Raw genomic sequence first — 27140 nt, forward strand, 5'->3', positions numbered from 1 at the left:
TCACTATAAAATATGTTATATATATTAAAACGCATCAAATAATACTTTAAATATAACTCAACATGCAGAGACATCTTATACGTTCGGGTATTTCACATCCAATCTTTTATGGTAATATTCTTTACAAAGCACAAAAATGTCAGTATTCACCTCAAAAGCTAACAAAACCTTTAAACAGACTTATTAAGAAGGGATATAGTTACGTTACTGTTGTCAGGTCATTAAAGATTGCATTTTTTGGCTTTAATATTGATTCACTTATAGGGTCTTTGCATCGGAATTAAACATATTTATTCTGAAACCAGTTGTTGGCATGACACGGGTTATGTTCTTCTCATATATTTTATGATGGTATAATACTAAACCCCTAACAGGAGCTAGGGATTGTGCCTGATATTCATATGATGAAGACATAATCTTTCAATCAGTTTAATTGAGGTCTGGAGCTGGCATGTCAGTAACTGCTAGTAGTCTGTTGTTATTTATGTATTATTGTCATTTTGTTTATTTTCTTTTGTTTCCTATTCTGACATCGGACTCGGACTTCTCTTAAACTGAGTTTTACTCTGCGTACTGTTGTACGTTTGTTTTTTCTACATTTACTAGAGGTATAGGGGGAGGGTTGAGATCCCAAAAAACATGTTTAACCCCGCCGCATTTTTGCGCCTATCCCAAGTCAGGAGCCTCTGGCCTTTGTTAGTCTTGTATCATTTTTAATTTTAGTTTCTTGTGTATAATTTGGAGTTTAGTATGACGTCCATTATCACTGAACTAGTATACATATTTGTTTAGGGGCAAGCTGAAGGAAGCCTCCGGGTGCGGGAGTTTCTCGCTGCATTGAAGACCTATTGGTGGCCTTTGGCTGTTGTCTGCTCTATGGTCGGGTTGTTGTCTCTTTGCCACATTCCCCATTTCCATTCTCAATTTTATTTAAAATTATGAAAACTTGATAGAAATTTGTGTTAAAATCATTTGTTATCACAAGTTGTGGACCTTAGGCACCGACTATTGCATTGTCTCCCGTTTTTCTTGCATTTGCACCGGTTACTTAAACTTTTGGATTTACATCTTGAAAAATCCTTGACCTCCGGATAATGACGGATGGGTTGCTGCCTCACGAACACTTAAAGTTGTTTCACAATTGATTTCCTCTTCTAGAATTAAATTTTGCCTACAGATGCCCATCTCATTTGATCCAAATATTCCTAGGAGTAGTCCAAATATTGCAGCTACAACAGCATTACACTTATCATTGACCTAAAAAATAAACGGATGAAATTCTTATGAAGGGAGTTTGAGTATTTTCTTTAAAATATTGATAAAATAATATATTTACAATTATTTTCAGTGAATCCGTGTTGCATATGGCGATTTTGAACTGTCTTTGTGGCATTGATCAGCATTTGATTTTCCCTAGGTGCAGATCCTGGATTTTTTAAAAAGAGGGGGAGGGGCCTGGCAAGTCAATGTTTTGAATGATACCTATAAAGTTTTTGCGTTTATCATTTATGTAGCTCCATAGGGGAGGCCTGGACCCCATACCCCCTTTCCTAAGTTCGTCTCTATTAACATAAATATATTTACTTTTACTGTTTTTTTTCTGTTTTGTATTCAATATACATGTACATGACATATTAAATGATACAGTCAAACCTTTGATAAAATATCTTACCTCAATGACTCGGCCGAGTAAATTTCTACTGTCGCCCTTCCCTCGATCAAACATATGTATTGGTACGGCCACTGTTTGACCAACTTCTGATGTCCCTAGTTCTTTTTTGCTCCTGGCTATCATAATGTTTGCCTGCTTCAGTTGACTGTCCATAGCTCCAGAACGATGGCGAACTCTGTTGGTATCAATCGTACAATTTGGAGATAACACCTTCGAACCGTACCCCTCTTCACTAACAGTAGTTCCACATATAACATGAATGTGTTTGTCACATTTACTACACATATGAGCTCCCGATGTATCTTTTTCACATACGTAGTACTTTAAGACATCCTGAAAAACAGTTTAAATAAATAATAAGGTTAAAAACATTTAATTTGGTGTAATTATTAATATTTATAAAGCCGGACTAAAATAAAACTATTTTTCAAATTTAGTTACAATTTTGTGATAATGACGTTTGTGTTCATAAAGATCGTTCTACTTACACTCAATTTAAAAATACGAAGATGTGGTATGCTTGCCAATGAGACAACTGTCCGCCAGAGGCAGAATGGTATATAATTAAGACCTATAGGTCACCATACGGCCTTCAACGAAAACCTTTACCTCATAGTAAGCTATTAAAGGCCCGAAATGACAAAAAGATGCAGATATTTTGTTCTAAAGCTCCTTGTAAGATTCCCGTGATTTATCCATTATACATTACATGGAAGTAGTGTTATACTTTAGTTAAAGCTCCCCCCAAGATTAATTAAAGAGTCGTTTTAATTAATTTTTAAAAATATTTCTTAGTACTTTTTACAACTTACCTTTTGCGTTTCATCAGTGATTGAAGTAGAAGGTTCCACGTTCGGTTCTAAACTTGAATCTGGTATATCAGAGGCATTCACATTGTTTTCTGTAGTACTTTCAGTTACAGATTGGTGATTTAAAGAATCCGTCTGGAGCTTCAGTAAGTCCTCCTCCTTTTCTGAGGTCACCAATATTTCTTTCGGAATTTTGGTTTCTGATGTTAATCCAATAGTTGGATTGGGGATGTCTCGGCTTCCCATGAACGATAACAAGTTTTGGCCACATTAATTTTAACTCGGATATTACCAAAGCTGTGAATTCCGGACCATTGTCACTTTGCAGTATATGGGGCGGACCAAAAATTGTAAAAATATCAATAAGATTAAAAGCCACCTCTGAGGCACATTTTGACGTAAGAGCTTTAATGTTACAAAATTTTGTAAGGTGATATTGAAACACCATAACAAATTTATAGTTTCCATCTGGGTTTGATTGAAAATCCATCAAATCAAGTTGTCCTCTACTGTTAAAGTCTTTAGATAAAATGGGCTTCACCACTACTCCTTTCCCTATATATTTTTTTTTCATATTAGAATTTCAGGCAATAACTTAATGCGTATTAAGCGTTAGCTTATTGCCTAGGATTTAAGCTTAATGCCTAATTTCACTTATTGCCGCTAACATATGCAAATATATGGATAAAGGTAGACGTGATATATAAAACACGAAAAATGTGAACTGAATATTACAGGATTCAATATAAAGGACTGGAAAAATAGCCGTTTTTAATTGGATGGGTTACTGTAGATAAATGTCTTTACATTTAAATGTCTTACAATGAAACGTATAATTGAGGTTTCTCTGCAAATGTCTGCTTATATGAGATTAACAGAATATCATAAATGTTTAATTATTTTAAACATCATAAATCTTACGAAACATGGAATTGAAAACCGGATTTTAATCAATTTATCATCAAATAAGGTAAATTCAAAATGTGACAAACAATCATGATATTCAAAAATATGTGGAATAATATTAACAACAGTACTGATTTATAGATTTTGCTTTGCGAACATTAAAAAACACGTTTTGCAAAAGACGTGTTTTAGTAATACAAATTGTTAGTTGGTAAAAACAGCTCAGAGCAATAACTTGTAAATTGCGCAACTTGGAAAAAGTGCGCCATAGAAAGAATTATCTTATAATATTAATTTGTCGATAATCTTGACTCTGAATTAATACAATTTTTACTGTAATTACCCAATTTTAATCAAGGGCACCATAGACATTTCTGAAATGTATAATATCCAGTCAATGCTAGTGCATATTTAGCATATAGCATGATTGTGTACAAATATTAAAAACAATTCGAAAATCCTGCGAAAAATAAAGATCAAAAGTTGTTAAATTTACACATGGTTCTTAATAACAATGGACAATAGCATATGTTTATCCAGGGATATATGTTTCAATGGTTCTATAAAAATACGGGGGATGTGGTATGACACAACAATCCACCAAAGTTCAAATAAAGTGGATGTAAGTACTCATAGACAACCTTACGGCCTTCAACAATTAGAAAAACCCATACCGTATAGTCGGCTATAAAAGGCCCAGACATGAAAAATATGATTTAATTCAATTGAGAAAACTAACGGCCTAATTTATAACAAAACAATTTACGAAAAACAAATATTACAGACATGAATCAACGTCAACCACTGAACTACAGGCTCATATCTTAGGACAGGCACATAAAGGAGGTGGTTAAACATGTTTGTGAGCGCTCAACCCTCCTCCTAACCCTTGACAGTGGTGAAACAGCACAACATAAGAACAAACTAGTTTTCTTTTTCTTTAATTAGCAAACGGGAAGAATATATGACCTCTGTTTAATCCTAAGGTTCTCATTTCTCGCCTCAGTGTCATTATTAAATGAGACTTGCCATTTAATATGTTTGCAATAAGCAACACAACAGGAGCAAGACTAGAAGAGAAGGAAATGCTTACTTATACTGGAGAACCTGATTTAATCCCTTGTTTTATTTCAAAGGGGTTAATGTGTGGCTTTTGCTATAGTATTCAATGTTTTATTTTGTAATGTTTTACTATTACTTTTTTGTATTGTACTACTTGAACAATTTTGTCTCTTCCTCCCTTCCCTGAAACCAGAAAGTGTATTACGAAAGTTTACAATGGTCAAGTTTTAGTGGTAGAGAGTTAACATGCTGTTTGGAAGTTTTTTTTGTGTATGCGTAAGGACAGATATATTGACCAACCTGCTATGGGCTTTATCACTAAATATGACTGAACAAGAGTATTACGATGGTTGTCAGTTGTCTAGAAGGGACTGCTTACTCTTTCGGGTTTTAGCAATGGTGTTTTTGTTTAATTTCTTTTTCGGTTTTTTTCACATTTCGTATTAAAACAAAACAATCAAACAAATACTTACAGCACCAGTATTTGTTTTTTTTATTGAAATAGCAATGACTTTTTGCCATTCTTATTATATTTAACAAACATGTCGATTGAAGGTTTTGTTTTGAACAGTTTTTTTTTCTTTTTGTCATAGATATGGTATGCCTTCCTTCCTTTCTAAAACTTTAGAGTTCTCGTTAGTTTACATATATAAGTTTGCACATTATAATGTTGGTGAGAATTGTATTTAGAGAATGCGTTATCAAATCATATTTTTTTTTCATCAGATTACAAAAATTGCAAGATATCAAGCGTTAACGTTGGTAGGATGAGTTGAAAGTAATTTCGGGACACTTCCACTAATTCAGCGTTGGTATTAAACGTTAGTATCAATTTATCTTTCTCTTCTTTCTTTTCATTAGAACTGTCCTTTTAATCATCCAATTACGCCAAATCTTTCAATCAATGTCTATTTATCCTCCCGAATAGTTCTATGGGAATTTCTGTATTTCCCCTAATTAGAAAACAGTCCGTGATAAGTTTTGTGCGTCCTATACGAATATCACAGATAGGACGTGTATTCCCTATCCGCCATATCTTCACTGGTCTTGCCTATAAATATAACAAATGAGACAGATGGATTTAAATTTTGGGTTTAAAATACTGAATCATGATATATGGATGATATACCATGCATTTCATATTAGAAAATACTTTTTTGTAATTTTTTCTTCGATCTTAAGAATAAGAAAGTATGATTATGAAATGGTTTTTCTCATAATAAATCATACACACTTTGTAGCTAATTTTGTTTGTAAGGGGACCAAACACTCGAGGAAGCTTATACAATGCTTTTATGTGTCCCCTTTTAAACATGGATAGATGTGTCCTGCTTCCATGTGACCAAACCTATCAATTGTTTTGTTAGTTATAGGTTTTAACACATTTTTACTATTTCTCACAACGATAAATATGTTGCTGTCTGTTTTCTTTGGTAAGGAATAAATTGACAGCTATAACATTTATTATAGAAGATATACCTTTTTTTATTTATCAATATCTTTTTGTGTAACTATAAAGATATTCAATATATTATTAGATTTGAATAATAATTAACAATAAACCGAAACAAATCAATAAACTTTTAAAACGGGACAAACTAATAGGATGCATTTAAAAGTACGTCATATAATATATCATAACATTGATTTGAAGTATGTAGCATGCTGAAACATGTATAATTCTTTATACCGGGTAGGCTGTAATTAATATTTACGCACAACATATATATTCGTATCACATATTTACCTGACAACTAGTGATCGGGTGAACTTACATATAGATTTGTATATAAATAGTGTTTCTGGAAACAATTTCAACGCAATAACCAGAAGCAAAATCATAAAATCTTTTGATTTTTAGTTAAGAAATTCTAACAATTGTGTTTTGTTTACAACAAAAATAATACTATGTATACTGTATGGTTTTCATCGAGAAATAAATCAAATTGAATACTTCAGGTGAAAAATTTCTTTTAAAAAATGTTGAGAAGATATCAAGGAATCAGTGATTGTTATAGATTCATGGGAAAGTATGATTTTGGTACATTATCCAGTTTCCGGTAAGCACTTTTGAAAATTCATTTTTTTCGTAAACTACTAACAATGCCTAATATTATAATTTATTAAGCGTAAGTGCTTGATCATTGTCTGTGTTTTTACTTTGAAAATGTTAACAATCTTTTCAGGATATTTTCCAGGTTTTCTTAATATTTTTAACTCAATTTTTCAATTGAAAATTATATACTCCTAAAAACCTTTTTAAAAGGGTAATGAGAACGTATGCTAATTTAATTTTTTTCATTTCTGACGGGCTTATTGTTCTTTGAACTGATCAAGAAAATTTCCATGCCGTCATTTTTCATAAATAAACTGTACATGCGCAGAAACTTGATATAGAATACACTCCATTGGGTGTGTGTACTACATGTGTTATATCCAAATCTTTGGTTGTACATGCTCATTTGCTGTGTATATTATTTCGAACACAAATTTAATGAAACTGACGAATTAATTAATGTTGCAAATTTAAAAAAATAAAAAAAAAATGAAAAAGACTTATATCAAGGTATCTGAACAATGAATAATATGCATAAATTACTTTTTTGTCTCGAATTCAACAGTAAACGGTGTTATTCTCATACTTATTTAACACAACTTTTATAACAAGTATTTCCTACAAACATATCTGGTCAAATGTTTGAAATATTTCATGACTGTAATCTGATGGCTTTCTTCACCTTCAAACACGTGTGCTTCATAACATAACTAAAGAAATAAAATTCACTATCATGTTAACATATTTTTCAAACTTTTCTTATGCATTCAATCTTTTGCGAATATGTAGTATGCATTTACGTACCATAATTGAGACTCCCGTGCCGTTTTCTAATTAGCAATATGGCTACCACCAAAATATCCCGCCAGAATATCAACGTGCTTTCCTAAAAATCAATCAAAAAGTTTGTTTTGTTTTGGTTGATTTAGTATAGACTAAATTAAAGTGTAAATTCCGGATGATTTTGATAAACACTGTTCGAGAACCCCATATTATTCGATTATCTTAAATTTAAAAAGAATTTGAATTATTAAATTTTTTGAATGTCATTTTTGAAGATTTTTCTACATATCATCGAATTGTAACATAAGCGTACAACAACAGTTGATGAATTGAATTGTTCTAAAATTAATAGTTTTTTAAAAATTCAATTACATCATATCAAAAGGAAGCGTCCGTATTCATTTTTATTTATTTATTTATTTTTTTTTCTCAATGGATATTGTTTGCTTGTTAATTGTTGTAATACCATTATATTGGGATCAAAGTATTACGGATAAGAAACCTCACTAGATTTATTCGTGTAAATCACAACCATTTAGGAAGTGAGGGGGAATTGATTATTTCACATTGAAAATACAAATAATTTGTTATAACTATATTGTTATAGTTAAATCAGAATAGATGGCTATGATTTATTTTACATCATAATCATATTGATGAAGGATATCTGTTATCCGAAATATTTATAGATAATTACATTTAATGTTTCCTTTGTTTTAATAATGCTGTTTTGTACACTTTCAGGAATATACAGTACAACCCGTGACATACTCTGACAAATGTACAGGCCACCTCCTAGTATGGTCGCCATCAAATGGTTGCCATTTATTGGGGGTGATAAATGATAAGATGTTAACCATTTATTTGGGGGTTATAAAGAATGGACTAGTGGTCAAACTAATTAGGCTGTTGAGATGCACGAATATCTATCTGTTAGGTAGTCAGGTGTGTAAATGGTATCAAAACCTGTACAAGTAAATTGTTCTTTTCCCTTTCCAATAATCTACATGTTAATAAATGTTCGTCATTGAGATAGAGGCTTTTCATCATTCATTAGGTAAAAAACTGGTTATATGGATTAATGACGATGTAGTGAATTCTATTTTTTCTTGTTGATGTGTTTATTAATACTTCCCACGTAATGCAGTCTAAATACATTGAAGCATGTTTATTTATTTTTTTCGCAAAGGACTAAGTAGGACAGAGTTGCATAAATCTGATAAAAGTAAAGTAATATAAAACTTTCATTTAATTTTGAAAATGCCAAAATCTTATTTCTGTTCAACAAAGGAAAAATGATTAGTGTTTTGTTTTATTTCATTGATTGTTTATTGCAAATAATAAACTTTACCTGATTTTTGTGTAAAACAGACACAAATTGTCAATGAAGATCTCAACCTTTCACAGCAATACACAAGAGACTTATATCACTATTTAACTGACTTATTTACCCCTTACATTTCCTTCCAACTGTCTACTTTCTGGACAAAATATAACACTTTAAAAAGTATCCAAATAAATAGATTGTTGATCTAAAAAAACTGTGTTTTAAATTAATATTGAGTTACGTTACTAATAAAAGTTCAATATTGAAAATTCTAAAGGAATAGAAGAAAAATTTAAAAAAAAATATAAAATATTTTACTCAATGTCTAATGGGAAAAGAAAGAAAAAACATAGTTAATTTCTTAAAATTTAATTCAACAAATATACTATTATTTTTTTATTTATATTGTGACGTCATGTTTTCCTTACAATCATATAACAATTCACAGTCAAATAAAACAACAATTTCATTCCTAAAGCTATATTGAAACTGAGATCAGGACACTATATTTTAAATATTGACATATTTAGCAATGTTCAACTTATTCGACTATAGGTTCTAAGTGATCATTTCTACTTAATTAAATCGCATGCTCTTTTTTTTAAATTAAATGCACAAATTCCATCAAAACGCTAACACAAAAGTTACCTGGAAAACAACATGAACAATATTACCTGAAAACTTTTTGAGTTTTTTCCAAAAAGGCAATCAGCAGTTTCCTTCACTGGTGATTTGATTTTTGGTAATACCGTGTGTATTAATCAACCCACTGGTGGTATAATGAAGGACATTTAGGGCCGACATGGTGGACATAAATTGTTTGGCCACAATTTATCAGAACATGTCCTAGATAGTACTGTATACATATAATAGACATGCAAAGATTTTATATAAGGAACATTAGGAAGAAGCAAAATGGGCTATATATCCATCATAGGGAATAAAAAGCGAGGACAAACGCAATAAAATTAAGGCTTATTCTAATTAACTGTTTTATACAGCTCTTTTGCAAGATTTCATAGCAAGCTATCAAAAATGCAAGTTTTAAATATTGGCTCTGACACTCATATTAAAGGACCAAAATGTCATTTTGCCTGTTTTAGTAAAAGGGTTTCTCAGTGTTTGTCATAATACCTACGTTTCTGTCTATTCATTTACAAAGTTGTTTAATAAGAAGAAAAGAAGAAAGAAAAAAACATTTCATCTAAAATAAAAGACATCTGTGTAAAGTGCAACACAATCTTTTAAGGACGTAAATTCATAGTTTTGCAACGTTTGATAAAGAAATAAAAGGATGAGGTTTTTTATTTATCTATCTTCAAAAGACTGTATTAAAACAAAAATCATCCATTACATATTAATGCAGACAAATGTTAAAGAAAGAAGAAAAAACATATTTTTTTTATTAATTTACAAATATTGCACCTAAAAAAGGTATATTGATTTGAACGGAAACAATTCTCAATTGTTTCCTTATTTTTATGACCAATAACATATATATGCAGGACCAAATCTATTTTTTATATCAATTTCTGTTTTAAAAATTTAGCCAACAAATAGTTAATGAGTAAATGTATCACATATGTTAAATCTTCTGTTACAAGTGTTAAGGATGAATAATTTGAATGACTCGAATTACCACAACATCTACAAAGACATAGTAAGAACTTATCTATTTTGTTAATTAGTTATTTTATATAGCTCTTTTGCAAGATTTCATAGCAAGCTATCAAAAATGCTAGTGTTAAATATTGGCTCTGTCACTCGTAGTAAAGGACCAAAAATGTCATTTTGCTTTTTTCTGTCAAAGGATTGCTATGTGCTTGTAATATAACCTACGTTTCTTTTTTTTCGTGTACAAATTTGTTTAATTATAAATTAATTAAAAGAAGGTGTTACATTTTTAACACTTCATCGATTATCAACACATTAAATGTTACATTAACAGATTAAGTGTCATGGGCAGTTCAGACCTACAACACGTTAAAGTCATTAACACATGAACATTGTAATGCAGTAAATACCAGTGTTATTTTATCTGCCCAGAACATGTTAGAGAAAATTGATAGCAGTGTTAATGAATACATAAATTTACAGTGTAATTTATAAAAAGGCGGAAGAATCTATGACAAATACATTAAAAATGTGTGTTTCTTTTTTTTTTGTATAAAATCTTTGCCATATTTGAAAAAGATATAAAAGGATTTTTTTATTTTTTTTTTAATTTAGCAATCTTCAAAAGACTGTATTAAAACAAAAATCATCCATTTAATATCAATGCAGACAAAATGTTAAAGAATAAAGAAAACAACAGATATTTCTTTATCAATTTATAAATGTTGCACTAAAAAAAGTTTATCGATTTGAACGGAAAACAATTCTCAATTGGTTTCTTATTTCTTTGACCAATAACATATATTTACAGGAACAAATCTAATTTTTCATATCATTTTCTGTTTTAATAAGTTGGCGAACAAATAGATAATGCATACATGCATCATATATGTTAAATCTTCTATAACAAGTTTTTAGGATAACTGATTTGAAGGACTTAATTTAAAACAAACGTTACTAAGACATAGTAAGAACTAATCTATTTTGTATTTTATTATAATACTATAAGATATGAAATCAATGGAATTCAGGCAGACACCAATTTAACCCAAGTTTAAATTTTTTTTTAACATTTTAACATGTTTAAATTTTGAGTCCTCTTTAAAAAGCATTTTTGACTGTTGCTTACATAGGGGAGCTGTGGAACCGACAGATGCTCTCTGGTATAAAACATAAAATTTTTTATTAACAATGTAGAAAATTTCATTGTTGTCAATAAAACTAATGATGCAAGTTATTATTCTTAAACCGATGGTTTATATTTATTTTTACTTCTCAATAAGAAAACACAATACGAATGGACTTACCTCACCTTAAGAAAACCAATGATGGTATACTTCATAGATTTAATGTAAGATTACTTGCCTGAAAAGTAAATGCAACTACCTGATTGTATTTATCTTTTTTCTATCGTTATATCATCGATGTGAAAATGTATTTCGATAATATTCAAACCCAGTGAAGGTATTAAATTGAAATTGCCAGTGGTCCCTTTCCAAACGTTTATAATTTTGCCCAGTTTCAACAAAGATATTTTTAAAGGTAGGCAGAAGATCAAAGATTTGGATAGTTACTTACGAAGCTAAAGAAAAATAAGGACAAAGATATAAAGATATGCATTTTTCTTCAAATTAGAAAAAAATTGCTCATGTATTTGTGATATTTTTCATTAATGAACTTATATGATTTGACCATAACAGGATATGGGTTCAAAAGACATTCAACAGAAGATAGCAACACAAAGAAGTAAATATAAATCTGTTCAGATAGCCAGGAATATTTATTAAAAGTCATCAGTTTATTGCATATGTTATCACAGAGATCATTTATTTTCATGTATGTTTTCTTTCTTCGTTGGGTTAAACTGACTAGAAAACATTTATCGGGAGGATGTTTATTTGTACCTTAATTTTAACAGTGTACACAAGCCTTGTCATTGGATGTATATATCTTTTACAATAAAGCTTTCCGTTAAATCATTACGCCATTTTTTGTAGTGTCCGGTAGTTTGACCTCACATATATTTTACGTCACACACATTGGGTAAAACACAAGTTATGGCGGATTTTCTCATTTTAGCAATTATGGCAGTTAAAATATAATTAAAACATGAAAATTTCTAATTAAACAAACTACCGAACCAACCACAGACGATTTTCATATTGGCCTATTAATTGTTACATGTGTTAAGCTCTGTCAAAATATTCGTTCTCTTTCTTTATATCGTTTCTGATGAAGATAAATCCAGAAAAGTGATTTACGTGACTCGTAATTTAAAGAGTGTTGTTTTCGTTTTTTACAGCACTGGGTCGATTCCGCTGCTGGTGGATTATCAGTTCCCGAGGGTATAAACATCTCAGTAGTCAGTGCTTTGGTCTCAACTCCATCGGAAAAATGTTACCTTCTGACAGGTAAATCCAGAATACGAGAGCGTCGGACGCTTGAAATTAATAGAGTGTTGTTTTCATATTTGTTTGTTTCACTTATTTTGTGCTCGTAGCTTATTTGATGCATTTCAAGATATTCTAGAAACACGTTTATGCCCTGACATTGGTTTGATACGTGAACAAACTTGTAGTATTCCTCAATGAATATATACCCTCTTTAAACCATGTTACACACAATTTTGAAAAAATGATAATTCGGCTCAAAATATATTACCAGTTCCATTCTCTATCACCAAAGGAATAAATTATTGAATTGAAAATAACACTTCGGTATAAGAAAACATATATCAGTATCTGTTTTGATTTTAATATATTGTTTGTATCTTTGTTGTTTTTTCCTTATCAATTTATTTTTGAGAGATTCACATGTCATGGGTAAAAAGATGGTTTACTGTCTAAACTTTTTTCGTGTCAAATATTTTCATGTTTGGATTTGGGGGAATTGGATTTATGTGTTGAAATGACAGAATTTGTTTGAACAATTGGCCTTTATCAGTCTTTATTGACTTGATAAAGTGAACAATACATGAAAATGGAAAAAGAAATGTCGACAGTATTAACATATTTTCAAAAATGTTAAGATGAAAAATGATTTTCAGTGCCTGTTCTAACTAACCATTCTATATAGCAATATGGTTAACTTTTTATCAGAGTTATTTGACTCATTATAAGGCGTCTAGATTTATATTTTGTTCTGTGTTTGTGTTACTGTAAGAAAACTTATCAAAGATATCAGGCTGATATTTATGTACGTTAGACGCATGTTATGTCTACAAAAGACTCATCAATGACGTTCGAATTAACATAACTGAAAATCCAAATAAAGTATGAAATTACAGCGAATTGAAGACACAAAATTCCAACAGATTTTGTCACAAAGAGGGTACAGAAATCATCACTAGTTCACTTAAGCGATTGAACATTTTTTATGTGTCTCCTTCATCAGGGACACTCAAAGTCAAAGGCAAGGGCACCAACTTTTTCTAATGCTTAGTGATATTCAACGACATGCTTTAATTAAATGCATAAAAATGTATATTTGGTTTCTGTTGATGACATCAGCAAAAATCTACAACAAATTCAAAATAAATGTTTGATACTGTATTTGCATATTTGTTTTTATATCTTTACTTCGTTGTTTAATTTTCAGATTGCACAAAAGATAACACGATTGATGAAACAGCAAAACTGCTCAAGTCTGCAATTTTTAACAATGCTTTCTCACTGATATGAGTTTCCTGATAGAGTGTAATATTTTAATTTACTCTACAACTGACTCATTTCATTGTTTTGCAACATATCTTCAGCAAAGTAATGGAACTGGCAAATGGACATATTACAGGTAAGATAATAATAAAAATAAACAAAGGAGGGAGACTAATAAACACAAGCGAAAATTTACGAATATCACAAAGAAAAAAAGTCACACATTGAAAATGGTTGGATGTACATGATACACAAACATCAATGGATAACTGTGAAACACAGTATAGATAAAACAAATAATGGAAGATTGTCTGTTTATACCTGGATATCTAAATGTATAAGATAAAACTGCTGTGATGTTATAGTTGGCACTACAGAAGGAATTTGAGCCATGTTTCAGCCACTGATACCATTTCATCTGTTTGCACGTTTTTTGTTTGTTTGGTTTTATTATTTATCATAACTTATTTCAGTTCGGTAAGATTAATTGGTCAACAGGTATTATATGACAAGTGAAGTACGTGTCAAAATGCATTTAAATGAGAAAATAAAATAACACTTGATACATTTGATGCACCCACATCGACATGGATCAATATGCATCAGTGAATCTTGAATCAAAAAATTTTAAAGCCAAGGATTAATTGATGACACAGGAGATATATGTAGAGTACAATTTACTGTTTGAGTAACGTAGTTCATGTCTTAGCACGAACAACTCTGAAACATTTGTCATACACTTATGTGGGAATTACATTTAGTCTGATAAGTTATTCTTATAAAATACTCTTATCAAGACAATTTCATTTTTTTCAAAAATATATACCTACAAGTTTCTGTTATTTGAGATTGTCAGTTGTGTTGATGAATTGTATTTTTATGCATTTACTTTTAATTTAGTTACAATTTCATTTACTTAAATACTGAAATATGAATCCTAGCTGTCGAGATTTTAAATAGTATCTCCCATGTATCTTTTACCCCGTAGAAACCAGCTCTTAGACTAGTTCGCGCAATTTTCCGAAGTCCGTTATCAAGATGAAGATTTTAACAATATTTATGCTGTTTATTATTTTTTTTTATTGTTTCTGATGAAAAATGTCAAACTCACAGAAATGAAAAAGAAATGGCATGTATTAATCGTTTGTGGCCATTCTTTTAATTGGTGAAATTCACATTTTTTAATTCACAATTCTGATCATCATAGTGCATGTGAAATGCCAACATCTTTTTAGCATATAAAATTCACTCATGTTAAAATAATTAAATCTAAAGAATAAGGGATAAACAAGAAACATTTTATCAATGTATACCGCTCCAATCATGACCTAAGTTACCCTATTTGATTACTTTGACATTTTCTCAAATATTGAAAATACATTGTGAGGGTTCAAGTGAAAAGATGAGTCGAGGAAGAAAAAATCGTAAATAAAGGCAACAGTAGTATACCGCTGTTCAAAAGTCATAAATCGATTGAGAGAAAACAAATCCGGGTTACAAACTAAAACAGGGAGGGAAACACATCAACTATAAGAGGAAAACAACAAAATAACAGAACACAAAAGTGCAACAAATAACAAACAACAAGATATCTTAGGTTTAGATAGATAAGTGTTCTAAACCTATGAACTCATTAAATCTATAGTTTTGAACATTTATACATGTATGACAAGGGGATGAGAATTTTATTTTGCAAGGGTGTTTAAGTGAGAGGATAAAAACAAAATTGTAAATAAATACTTTATTAATTGTTGATTAGAGAATAGATTGTGCATACTTTTGTAAAAAAATTATAACAGGTGACCCTTCAATACAATATATTCGATAATTCAATTTTGCAAGTGATTAAATATTTGTAATAATGTTTCATTCGGAAAGTACTGTTTCAAATATTGTACACCATACAAGCATTAACACAAATCAGATTAAAATATAACTGATATTTAGTTTTTTTTTCTGGATTTCATAATATTATGTAGGGAGTACATCGTGTATTTAGTACATAAAAAAGAGCTGATGCGATTGCTTTGAGCTTGTTCGTATTAAAAAACCGAACTGTTAAGCTCATACTAGAATAGATGAAATAGAATATTTTTATTTCCTAATCAAGCATATCAATCAAGTTACAAATACAGACAATACAATGATATAAGTGGGAGCGTCAGAAAATACAGTATACAAAGGAAGATAACTCTTGATCCACATAATATATTGATAACTTCGTTTTAATATCATTCATATGATTATGGTTTTTGTTTTACAAGTAAATATAGATAGGATAATAGGCTACTAGTATATCTTTTTTTTTCTGCTGAATAAATCTATAATTTGAGTTTACAAATTTAACTGATTCTTTTAAATCAAAAACGTGTTTTTTCATCTTTAGAAACACTATCAGTGTTTACAAAATAAAACTATATAGTAACCAGCGCTTTTTATCCCCCTTTGTTTGTTTTAATACATCGAAATAAGCAGTATATGCAACTGAACCAACCATTACAAAATTAATAAATCCTTCAAACAAATCAAGTAAATGAAGAGCCATTAACGACCTTATCTAGCATCGTGTTTCAAACATTCAAACTTTCTTTCATAGGTTATCTTTTGATGATTCCTAAATACCTGTGCATTCCAAAAAAAAATCTGATAGGTTAAAGTTCCGTATACTTATATAAATCTTATACTTTATAATTGCCCTCTTTTTGAATAATTCAAAGCAAAGGCATGGAAATAATTATTGTCCAAGTATTGAAATAATTCTTCTCCAATTTAAAGGTCCGCAAATGTCGATATATTTATTATCGGCTCTTACCAGGCCAAGATGCTAATTTTCAAAATCTCCCTGCTCCTGACTTGACTTGGGAAAGACACATCCAGAATGTGGCGGGCTTAAACTTGTTTAAATGCATTAACCCTCCCCTAACCTGGGACAGTGTCGTAACAGTACAACATAAAAATAAACTATAAAAATCAGTTGAAAATGACTTAACTCATCATATTGACACAAACCAGAAATACATCTAACAAAAACACAGAGTGGACAAAGTAGGGTACTTATACATCCCCACAACAAAAGAACACTAAATACAGAAATGAAAGTACTCGCATTTACTGGTAGCTAGTTAAAAGCCAATAACAACTAATTAAAAAATCAAGCATCTAAGACTAAGATATCAATCAGTACACACCCAGAACCCAATGAATTTAGTGTATTAGTTTACTATAAATCTACTGAAAATATACTTTACAAATTTTACTTTGTCGACAAAATATTACAGAATATGTTTGTTCCCTGGTTAAGGTTAATGGGATAAAGGTTAATTTCCGGGTTAAGGGTAATTCCTTGATAAGTGTATGACAAACGTGCGCAACAAAAACAAACACAAAACCAGTAACAACAGTTACGTTTTTTTGGGAAGAATTTCGTTCCAAATACAAGCACACGTATTACATGTATAAGATGCAAATTATGGTTGGTTGAATATTCTGGTATAAGATGCAAATTATGCACCAGCTGCAGCTACTCCGAATACCCATTAGTCATAGGGTTGGTTGAATATTCTGGCAGATACTAAAAGCTTTATGAGATCCTTTTGATTAAATAGTGCTTAAAGTGAAGAATTTGTGTGAAAAATATCTTAAATTGGTAATGGATAGAAATACAAAATCTATGCATTCAGAATGGTATAAAAGGCCGAAATTTAACAAATGGTATTACAATTCGGAACTGCATAACTTTCTTGAATAACTTCTACACACGTAAATAAAGGATACATACACAGTTATAAATCCATTTCATTTCTCAGAACAATATTTTTACATACAGGATTTCTTAATCACAACTATTTCGTGTATACTGCAAAGCATTGATTTAGGCAATTAAGCATTTCATTAAGTAAAATTGAGAATGGAAATGGGGAACATGTCAAAGAGACAACAACCCGACCAAATAGAAGACAACAGCCGAAGGCCACCAATGGGTCTTCAATGCAGCGAGAAAATCCCGCACCCGGAGGTGGTCCTCAGCTGGCCCCTAAATAGAATTGTGTGCTAGTTCAGTGAAAATGGACGTCACACTAAACTCCAAAACATATACATGAACTAAAATTAAAAAACATACTAGACTAACAAAGGCCAGAGGCTTCTGACTTGGGACAGGCGCAAAAATGCGGCGGGGTTAAACATGTTTTGTGAGCTCTCAACTCTCCCCCTATACCTCTAGCCAATGTAGAATAAAGAAACACATAGCAATACGCACAGTAAAACTCAGTTTAAAAGAAATGTATTCACATGATGATAGAATAGTTGCATTTTACATTAATAAAAGTAACATATTCTATGACAGCAAACCAGAACATAACCATTTCATATGGAATAAAACATTTAGACCTTATGCATGCTATACGTTTTATAATTATTGATGCTTATTTAGAATACATCATGGTGTAACAATTTTTTCAACAGGCTAAGCTAATAAAAATTAAAGTATGGTATGGAGAACTGAAATAACAAAAATTGACAAGGTAAATGTTGGTACAGGATTGCTTATAAAAGTAGAACATCATATTAAAATTTATTTGATTAGATGACAAGTGGTTATGGTAGTCATTCTTTATGCAGAACAAACATACAAACAACAATATGTCTTTAAAGCAGAATTCATCACTGGATGTGTAATGAGTGGAGCAATAACAGATGGGCATGGCCCTTCTCAAGCATATGACTTTTGTCGGGGTTTGTTTTTTTTTCAATTATAATCTTTAATTGTCCCTTTTTTATCTTTTCAAATACAAAACACATTCATTTAGTATCGAGTTTCAGAAATAAGGGGGTACAGAACATTTAAGGGGGTTTTCTCTTTAAAAATCAGCTGAACGTTTTCATCGCATACTTTTAGTAGAGAAACCCAAGCTGCTTAATGATCAAAATTAGTGTTTGTCAAACTGCTATGTATCCAATGAAATTATTCCTGTAAATTGCGTGGTTCAAATTTCTTGAAATTTTGATATTTTTGTCAACAGGTCAAAGTAAATATTTTGTCACAACTTTATGAAAATTAAACGAGCCAAATGTATTTCAGTCAAAATGTTCGGTACCCCCTTAAATAGCAACCAACAATCTAATTAGAAAGAAGGGCATGCTGGACTTCATTAGAAATAATACATGATGCTTGTAACCACTGACAGCTCCAGTGCTTTCATGCATATTTTCAGTATGCATATAAATAAAACATAAGCAGACTGATAATTAGAAAGTACACAGTATTAGAAAAATGTTGAGCAAAGTTATACAATATAAAAACATTTCGTCTTTTTTCAGGCAAATGCAACTGCCATATTCCAATTAATATCACGAATCTTAATCATAATCAGCTAAATGTAGTCATCAATTTTTTATCCATTACTCCCCCAGTGTACAAAAGGTATCATTCTTTTCAAGTTTTAAAGTCAACGTCCAATGTGTAGCCGACAAAAAATCATTTTAATATTGGGTTACAGATATTATTAGTTACATAGACTAGTGACCTATCAAAGTGATCAAGTCGTCAATATTTAAAAACCTACTTCCATTGGTCTATACAAAACAAATGCCAAAAATAACAACTTGTTAGCTTTTAATGTTTTTTTTTTCTGCGTTTATTTCAATCGTTCATCATCAACTTCTTCGTCTGTTGAAGCCTTTCAGATTTTCCCTCAACACCGTACTTTTTTTACAAATGGACGTCACACCACTACTAACCGTGCATTGAAATAAACCACGCCTATTAACCCCATATGAAATATATACATGGTCTCCACACGGTTGCTCTTAACCAATCATATTCCTAGAAATGTATAGGAGGTAAGATAATGAACATTATAAATCTTTTGATATATTTATTTAATCTCATATAATTTAGAAATGGAATAACATGTCTAAGATTTAATTTTGTAGATTGCGGGAGTAGTTTATAGATGTTCAAATCTCGTAAATCAATTAGGAAGAGACATATATACCAGGGTAACAAACAAAAAATGAGGAAATCACACAAAAGAATTGAAACCAGGTGCGTCTAAAGGGTAAGAGTGTCCTGCTTCGCATGCATTACCCGTCATCCGAACTCACACCTATTCATAAACAAATTACAAACAAGACGATTATACTGGTATCTTAAGATCTAAGATTATGAAAACATGTTGCTAGTGTAGCTGGTAGGCCTTATCGCACACAAATGGTCCAAAATAAACAGATAGTTCATCATCTTTTTGTTAGTATTTTCATGAATGTATACAAATGATATTTAAGAATTTTCAGAAACTGATTGATGCTTCTAACATATTGAAAATTTTAGATCTATACAATCATTAAAGGGATTAATAAGTACTTACCTAGAAAACGGGGTTTATAGTGTAAAAATTAAAGGCATAGTTTAAATGTTCAAAAGTATGTTTCATACATTGAAGTTGTAGATCAGGTTTTTGTTTTGATGTTTTAATTTTAACTGTAAAACTTGTGCAATCACCAATAAGAGTATCAGCAAGGTTAAAAAAAGCGTTGCACTGTTTCAGAAGCACACTACACGAAATTTCTCATAAAGATGTACACATAATTACAGCTTTCATGTACCTTTAAATACAGATGTGAAGTTTGTGGTTTTCAAAAAGTACCAAATTATAGAAAAAGTGCAATTTAAATTTAACAGCAGTTTCTGCAAACAATATCTTTTGCAGTTTTACCGCACGAGATTTGATAAATGAAAATACGGTTATTATATAATGGACATAGTTTTTCAATGAAGCATTTAAAAAAGCACAAGATTCGATTTTCTTTAAGGTACTTCATTACCCAGCATACAAAATAATCTATAATTATCTTTTCTTTTAGTTATGAATTTGCCAAAACACGAATGCATCTCTTGTATTAGTCTCATTGAAATTAAATCACTATAATTGTAATTGGAGATGAAAAGTTATGAAATAGAAATTATTTATTTTACTTCTTCCACATGGAAGAAATATCTGTTTAACAAAAATGCACGTGGATATCCACAAATTTTCCCGTGCAATGCGAAAATTATATAATGGTTTACCCTAATAAATTTTGACTTAGATGGAGATTTGTCTCATTGGCACTCATACCACATCTTCTTATATCTATGGAATAGTATTTCCATTGGAACCATTCATGAACTAAGGTTATATCATATGTATTCCAATAGAAACAGAAATTATAGCATTGATTTTAACAAAGATTTCAGGGAAACTTCTTTTAGACGGAACAAATGAACGTGGACAGAATAACTGCACCAAATACATGAAGTGCACAACAAAACAAACTTTCAATAAAGTTTTCCGCGTTATTTTCTTCAATTCATATATTTGTCCATTTCGAATGTTTCTATGATATTTTTTTTCAGAACAATATTTAATAGAAACGTCCACATTTGCAACATAGTTTTTACTTTACTTAAGTATCTTCGATGTAAAATATATAAATGTACGATAGACGCATGGTTGTCCGATCATAAAACGCGGGATAATTTTTATAACAATATAGCACTGTACATCTTTTAAGTAAAAAAAATCGACAAGGGCGAAAACTATGCAACAGTCAAGAAGAAGTTACTGTGTACAACATTTTGTGCTTTATTCTATATTCGTATTTTAATTGTGTTCTTTCTGGTTTTTTTTTGTAGATTGCACGCAATTTGATTGAAGCTTATGCCATTTGAGGTTATACAATTGGGGAAATCCATTTTGTTTATGTTGTATACACATGTATAATAAACTTTGAAGATGTTGCACTAGACAGTCTCTTGTTATGGTCACCCGTGTTTGTTTTTATTGAATATAGAAATAATTCATGGTCAGTCACATACGTGAGGCATACACTTTTACTTCCTTGGTTGGTACAAGTATCAGGTCGGTAGCTAGGAGAAAATTATTTTTCTAATGAAAATAGATTAATTGCTTTCGGTTGAAAAACATCAACGTTATTTGATCTCTGGTGGATAATTGTCTCATAGGGAATCATATATACCACATCTCCATATTTTAGCAGTGATTCATGTCTGTTTAATTGGAGACAATTCAACTTGAATCATATTCCGCAACCCGGCCATTACAACTTCCGTAAAGTATAAAATGTATTATGTTGAAAGACCGGATGTCTCTAATATGACAAAGGAATCATTGCAATAATGATGGTTTGGGCTAAGGAACAAGACATTTTTGAACTACTTAAGTATCAACGCAAATGAACTATTTCCCTCTATATATGCATGAAAATCTACGTTTTATTAAGGCCAAGCTTAAAATACATAGTTATCTCCATTTTTATGCCACATATTAAAATAAATTCCATTTTAGTAAATATTTTGGCTTAAAAATGCCATAAATGAAAAAGTCCGTGAAACTGTTACATCGTCTCTAGCATCTAAACAATGTGACGTCATAGGTATACGACCGGTGTCAGACATAAACACTAGATGTGCTGATCTGAATGGTTTAGATATTGACAAAAAGAAGATTTTGAGGCACAAATTGTGACTTTTTTTTTATTTTTTGAGAAATTACCAACCAAAAAAAAAAAGATAAAAAATATGAATTCAAAATGGTGACTTTCCTTATTTACGGACTGGTAGAATTTGAAATCTAACCCTAAAAAATATTTGTCAGTGTCTAATGAAAAATGTTGTTCCAAACGAATTTCACTTGAATATGAGTTTGACAATATTATTTCTATACACGTCAAATAAATAGAGAATAATACATGGTAAAATTCGTATCGCATGCTGAATCAAACCGAGTAACCAATATCAGCCAGAGGGCAGAAGGCCCGATAGATGATATTGGTCGAAGGTGATACAGCATGTGATACGGATTGTATCATCATGTATTAATCGAATTATCATATATTTTAACAGAGGGCCTTAGTTTTTCGAATTGAAGTCACCTTCCCAAATTATATTGGTTGAGGAATGATATACATGTAGCATTCAATATGGATATCACACAGTAGGCAGACTCAGGGCCGAGTATTCAAGTTGCACTCTGGTTCTACATGTATCAGTACTGTAACAGCAAAATCTTTGCATCCAGGCTCCTAAAAGAACGTACAAGTGTGTATGTTCCACCACCAAAATGACAATGTAAACAAATAAAATTTAGTTCTGAGTGCTTCATTTTAACTTGCATGCGTGTTTTTTTTTTTTTTTTTTTCTAAGCAATTTTAAAGGTTCATCATGTTTAGGTTTGTTGGTGTCTGTTCAATGTTTTTATTTGAATTGAATTGATAGTTGAAATAAAAAGAATAGATGAGAAACATGTATTTTGCTATTTATTGAGATCCATGAATATCACCGTAGATGAAATTTACCAGAATACATTATCATGCATGGTGAAACATATCTTACAAAAGGATCTGCCATCAACGCCTACTTCTCTAATTACATTTAAAACATGGATTACGAATTCATATTAAGTGTACTCCATGAATTATTTCATATTACAAAACATTTACCTTGACTGATACAAAAAAATACACAAAATTTCCAAATCGAAAACATGTATTCAAGTTATTATAAGAAATCTACCACAGTATCAGGCCATTGTGGCTACATAATTAGTTGTTATCAATAAGGTCTGAATGCTCAACAGTGGTATATAAAAAAGTAGCTTTATGAGTTGCCGATTTGTCTTGATACCGAACTGGCTTTCTCGAATGCCAAAATGTCTACCATAGATACCGATTGGTTTCGGTGCCAAATAGTCTAGACTTTATCCATGCTAAGACGCAGTCCGTGGACAGTGGAAATGAGAGGAAAACATTTTTCTCACTCTGCGATGATCAGTTTTCATGGTTTTGGTTCTTAGTTTTAAATTACACTATTAAACACACTACCGATGTCTGACAACTAATTTCAGGAATGCGAAGGGTGGAGGGAATTCTGTTTTTCTCCTACTTCCACTGACTGCTGAATTCGGCTTAACATTCTTTCTGTCGCTAATATAATGCGGTAATTTTTATTATACGGAAAGGAAAAAAAAAAATATTTAAAAAAAAAGGAGCCGCACAAGAATGTGGAGGTTATCAGATTATACATTACTTGATGTGTATGTGATTAACGTAATGTAGTTGTTTCATTACATGATGTGGTTTTGTTATTTCGTAATGATGATTTGCAAATTCTTTATATGGCTTTAACATTACGTAACGATGTTTCGAAATTTGACGATTTTACACTACATGATGTGTTTGTTTTAGTATTTGATGTGGTCCTGTCATTCTTTGATGTGGTTATCACATTACTTAATGAGGTAAAACCACGTGACCATTTCGGAAAAAATATGTTTTATTCTTAAACCTATTTCCATATGTCGTTTGTTTAATGTGTTTTGGATGGGTATCGCTATCCATTGAGTTAAAGTTCAAATTAAGGTTCGAGTTGTTGTTCAGAGTTATTTGGTATGATAAAGGTGTAATACCACCATTGATTTTCCCCTATTAGTCTTTGTTAAATTTGCACTTTTCAAAAAATTGTGCAGAATTTATCTTTGTTTCAAATAAAAAAATACTTGGCATGAGTAAAGATTTATCCTGTCCAGTACTATAGAAAAAATTTCACATAACATTTCATTGCATATAAGAAAATAACCATCACTGGAAGTTAACCAATCAAATTTTCCCCCTTTTTTAACCTGTGTACAAGCTTTAGTAACCATGTAACCTCAAGTTTCCAAAATATTCTATAGAAACCCCAAATAAAGAAATAATGGTGCTTTGAAATACCCAAGATATATGTTTATGACTCAGAAATGTTTTACTGCAATGAAATGTAGGATCAATTACCTACAACTGTCAAATTCAAGGGAATATTTTTTTTCGACCTATTTTCGTATGCAACCGGATGTGACGTACTATGATTTGGTGGTATTACACCTAAAGGGGAACGGCAGACAAAAATAAGAAAAAAGTACTAAAAAATTAACAGTATTTCGGACATAAGGGGGATATCCCCAAACCACTTGGTCCTGCCGTTTTTTCCTTAGTTCTCAAATGGAAGCAGTATTATAATAAATTCGTAAGAGATTCCACGGGACCCTGTGTCTCGCCTGATATATTGCTGCTGTCAGTGTAAAAGCGTAATGTTGACTGTACATTTATCAGTACATTTATCGGTAAAAAGAAAATTTAAAAAAAATGTGTTTTTTTCTGTAGATGCTTTATCTTGATCTTGAAGAATAACTCCTATACAAGTTTTATAACAATTCATGGAGGTTTACAAATTTATCATGTCAAAACAGTTTAATTCGGTAATATTTAATGCAAAAAACCTTATATAAAAATACGAAAATGTGGTATGATTGCCAATGAGACAAATCTCAACCACATACCAAATGACGTAGAAGTTAACAACTATATGTGACAATAGGTCTTCAACAATGATCAAATTTCATACCACATATCAAGCTATAAAAGGTCCCGAAATTAAAAATGTAAAAATAATTCAAACGAGAAGACTAACAATATAAATGATGAAGACGACAACGCCACTACCGACGACGGGTTCGGGGGTCGGACTAAGCGACAAAGCATCAATTCTATAAAATAGGAATTCTCCGATTCTTTTTTAGCGTGTATGATCATTTGAACATATAAGAAATATCAATCTTTTATTTTTATAAATTGCATTCTCTGATATAGCACTAATTGAAAAAAACAAACTTTTTGGAATATCTGTTTCACAGGTGACGACGGATATGTTCCAGTTGTCGTAACCACAATCCCGTCATCTTTTCCTGTGAACTAACAAATAAAACCAAATCACTGGGTTTGTACTTTCACGAATAACACGACGGGTGCCACACGTTGAGCAGCATCTGCTTACCCTTCCGGAGCACCCGAGATCATCCCCGATGGATTTATATTACACAGTCATACCGATCTATTGCGTTAAGCCAATTGAAACTGTTTTTTTACATTTTTTTCTTATGTTGTGCTGTTACACTACAGTCCGAGGTTAGGTTGGGGTTTAGCGCTCACATACATGTTAAACTTCGCCACGTAGACTTTCTTTATGTGCCTGCCCCAAGTCAGGAGCCTGTAGTTCAATGGTTGTCGTTGTTTCATGTGTAGATTGTTTAGTTATAAATTAGACCGTTAGTTGTCTCGTTTGAATTGTTTCACATTTTCACGTGGTGTAGCCGACTATACGGTGTGTTGAAGGCTGTACGGTTGCCTATGATTGCTTACATCCACTGCATTTAAACTCTGGTGGATAGTTGTCTCATTGGCAATCACAACACATCTAACTTTAACAATTTCTATGTTGTGTTTTATATACTGTAACATTGTTTATCTTTTGTACGCATACCCTTGAGCCCTCTTTTCGGAAGTCCGAGCTAAAGCCCTTGATCCGCGATAGAAAATATAAATAATAACTCATATTAGATAACTCGAATTTCAACTCGAAATCTTAATCTAAATGAGACTCAAATTCGAGTCTAACTCGAACTCTACTTCAAAAGGTGACTCAAATTCAAAGTTGAAGTCGAATTGTAACTCGAACTCTACCTTTAAATGTGACTCAAACTCGAAGTTCAACTCGAAACTCAATGCTAAATAGAACTTTAATTTTAATAATGGCTTGAATTCTAACTCGAAATCGAAGACTAACTCAAAGTTTAACTAGAACAGTAATCCGAACTTTAATTTGAACTCTAACTCGATGGATGGCCACAATCATCCAAGGCACATAAAACGTGGAAATCTATTTAAAAATAGAACTAGTTTTTCCCAATTGGTCACGTGGTTTTACCTCATCAAGTAATGTGATAAAATGACAGGACCACATCAAATACTGAAACAAACACATCATGTAGTGTAAAATCGTCAACTTTTGAAACATCATTACGTAATGTTAAAGCCATATAATGAATTGGCAAATCATCATTACGATATAACAAAACCACATCATGTAATGAAACAACTACATTACGTTAAGTCACATACACATCAAGTAATGTTAAACCCACATTGCCTAATGACACAACCACATTAAATAATGTTGAAACCACATCGAGTAATGACAAAACCATATTAAGTAATGACAAAACTTTATCAAGTCAATACGAAACCATATCGTGTAATATTGAAATATCATTAAGTAATGACTATTCCATATTGAGTTATATCAAAACATCATTACGTACTGTCAAAACCATATTATATAAAAGACAAAATATCATCAAGTAATAATAAAACAACATTACGTAAT

At 31.2% G+C, this 27140-nt stretch overlaps 1 protein-coding gene and 1 long non-coding RNA gene across 6 annotated transcripts in view; one reads left to right on the forward strand and one right to left on the reverse strand.

The window, feature by feature from the left end:
- Positions 1–27140, reverse strand: part of LOC127710176 (cytochrome P450 10-like) — a 270280-nt gene that overhangs the window by 59102 nt on the left and 184038 nt on the right. The gene's annotated exons all lie outside the window — the stretch shown is intronic.
- Positions 12556–18499, forward strand: LOC127710193 (uncharacterized). The gene is made up of 3 exons (XR_007986034.1): positions 12556–12640; positions 13827–14018; positions 18347–18499. It is a non-coding gene; the product is annotated as an uncharacterized LOC127710193 (long non-coding RNA).

The sequence above is a fragment of the Mytilus californianus genome, unplaced genomic scaffold (genome assembly GCF_021869535.1).
Source record: "Mytilus californianus isolate M0D057914Y unplaced genomic scaffold, xbMytCali1.0.p SCAF_7, whole genome shotgun sequence".
Classification (NCBI taxonomy): Eukaryota; Metazoa; Mollusca; class Bivalvia; order Mytilida; family Mytilidae; genus Mytilus; species Mytilus californianus.